Below are 2,945 nucleotides of genomic sequence, written 5' to 3'. Positions count from 1 at the left end.
CCCTTTTACTCCTCTGCTCCTACAGCTGTTTCTTTGTGAGTGCTGCTCATATTTTCTTGCATCCGCTAAACTCAGCTGAAGTAAAAGAGGGAGGGGGAGAAACTTTCATCCGGTGAGGCACTTTATCAAGAAAATTCCTCAAGAAATTGGTTGTTACCTGTAGATAACAACTGGTTTGTTAGTTAATGGCTAGCGGCAGAGCCAAGGCCTGTTAATGCTCCAGCTGTCCAGTCATTAACTGCAGTAAAGACTGATTTTGAGGAGGTTATTGCTGTGATAAAATATCCTCAAAAGATTATAACAGCAATAGTGAACAGGGGGAAAAAGTGTTAGTGGCTATAGTGTGACTGAATTGCTGCGTTTGAAAAATTGGTCATTCCCTGGCGGTTCATAACCGATTTTCCACCAGTCAAAAAGCAAGTTGTGCTCTGTTAGGTTTATTGTACAAGGCAATAAAAATATTGGCCAGGTTAAATTGTCAGCATGTTACGACATTAACTACTCTTTTACTGTGCTTAATTTTTTAAGCGTTACTATGATTCATTACTACAGAATGAAAAACTAGGCTCTGCACATTAGCAAGCATTTCAAGAGAGTAAAAACTGAGGTGGGGGGCGAAGGGAAGCAAAATTAAATTTCACTTCATAGCTGTGTTTTTTTAATCTTTATTTAAAATGTAACCAAATTTCTAAGAGTACTATAGCATTCCTGGGCCTTTCATTGGCAAGTTTGGCTTCCAATCTATGCATTATGAATGTAACGTCTGGTGAAACCATTGGAGCCAAGTATTTATCTGCATTTCCCTTTAGAAACCCCTTTCAGATCAACTTGCCCATTGAAATTTAAACCTTTAAGAATCCATGATGAGAGGACATCCTTACACAGGTCGGCTAATCCGGTGTTTTATCTAGACCACTACCTTCAACCGCAATCTATACAGGAAATGTATAATCAGCACACAGCTATTATGATATTCCATTTCTTGCCTTGCTTTTTACAGCACCCATCGAGCCAAGCATTTAGGGCACACAACAGATAGCAATGGCCTGGATTTGGCATTCTTAGCACACAATATGTGACAAAAGAAAACCTGAAAACTACACACCTTTCTCCTAGTACACCCATTCCCCAGGAAGACTACTCACAGAAAACTAGTTTGAAGTAAGCATCATTTTCTTCTTCATGCAATAGCTACCTCAAGCAATCTCATGTATGGGTATCTTGCAAGCTCAATTGACAGCAAAGGTAGAATGGAGTATCTTTCCTATCTTTATATATGTGTGTGTGTACATATATAGCTTTATTATAAGACTACAAGCCAGAACAACATTCCAGAAATTAAGCATCTCTTCTTTGGCAATACGACCTTCTTGAGTGGTCCCATGAAAACCTTCTTCTCCTCAGCTGTCTGGAAGTGGCCATGACCAAATTTGGAAGTGGTGTCAATAAAATTCAAGTCAATCTTCTCCAGGGCCCGACGCGTGGTCTGCACAGGCAAGGACTTGCGCAGAGTGAGAACTCTCTTCTTGGTCCCAACAGCACAGACTTTCAACATGATAAAATCATTGGTCACTTCACCATAATGGAGAAATCCGCCCAGAGGGTTAATGCTCTTGTCAGACTTATCATACTCTGTTGAAGCATTGTTTTTGATCAGCTTGTCATCATTGATTTGATATCCTTGGCAAATCTTATAGATCTTCTTACTGATTTCTGTGCGGTGATGGTCCCCCTTCTGACCAGCTCGAGCTACAGAGAAGGCCACATGAGCAGGATACCAGGCACCAATACAAGCCACTTTACGCAGACCCCTGTGAGCCTTTGGGGGCAGTTTTGGGGTGTCCCATCGGCTGGTAACACCTTTGTACCCCTTGCCCTTTGTGACACCAATGACATCAATCATTTCATCCTGGCCAAAGACAGTCAACACGGGCACTTGCTGCTCCAGCTTCACTGAAGCCCAATCCACCTTCTCAGCTACAGTGCCACCATTCACCTGGATTTCCATCAAGTGAGACTTCTTTTGCCGAAGCGGAAGCATTCGCATCTGAGTGTGAGCTATGACCCTGACAACCTGGCAGTACTTCTTAATGCTGTTACAGTCCATCTCCAGTTGTTTCTTGCCTTCTTCATCCTGCTACTTCTTGCAGTACTTGGTAAAGGCCTTCTTCTTGGACTTATGCCAGTTCTTGTAGAACCGACGCTTGCACTCATTGCTGATATGCTCGGCAAAGATGGTCTTGAAGGCGCGAAGGCCACAGGGAGTTTCAATGTAGCCCACAATCACCATGGGAGGGGTTTCCACCACAGTAACTGCCTCAACAACTTCTTTCTTGTTGACCTTGGAGCCAGGTCTGTCAACTTCGTAGGTCATGAGAGCTTTGTATCCAAGAAATGCAGTGAGGTGGATGGGCTTGCTGGGGGTCATCTTTAGGAATGTTCTTCACCTTGCCTCTGTGCCGATGGCTACGCTTGTGAGGCAGAAAGCCCAAAGACCCATGCCTGGAAGCTGAAAACCTGCGGTGGGACATTTTTTCTCCGAGCCGATGTAGAAGAATGGAAGAAGATAGGAATGTAGATTTCCTATCTTGTCCATCAAATAGCTTGGTAAAAGATACTAACATCTACAGTGCTGCTGACTTAAATGCTTTTGTGCACTGCTTTCCAGATGAATTAGGAAAGTGCACCTAAGAAACCATGGCATAATCTACCAGTGTCTTGAATAGTAAATGATGCCAAAAGTGCACAGGCTCCCTTCACTTACAAGTCATAAACCGAGCCGCACAATTGAAAAGACAAAACTAGGAGTCCTATCACATCTTCCACACATGCGCTCTGTGATGTTGTGCCACAGCTGCACATAACTAGTGGTAGCTGTACTCTGGGACTACAACCAGATTTCAATGTAACCCAAATACAGGATTTCCTCAAGGTCTGTTTTTCAA

At 43.1% G+C, this 2,945-nt stretch overlaps 1 pseudogene; it reads right to left on the bottom strand.

Annotated features, from left to right (window-relative positions):
* Window positions 1-1,303: 1,303 nt before the first annotated feature.
* Window positions 1,304-2,545, bottom strand: LOC118086801 (large ribosomal subunit protein uL3-like; annotated as a pseudogene).
* Between the last annotated feature and the right edge of the window lie 400 nt (window positions 2,546-2,945).

Source organism: Zootoca vivipara, chromosome 6, assembly GCF_963506605.1.
Source record: "Zootoca vivipara chromosome 6, rZooViv1.1, whole genome shotgun sequence".
NCBI lineage: Eukaryota > Metazoa > Chordata > Lepidosauria > Squamata > Lacertidae > Zootoca > Zootoca vivipara.
The sequence above is the reverse complement of the archived record's forward strand: the minus strand, read 5'-3'. Positions and strand labels throughout refer to the sequence as shown.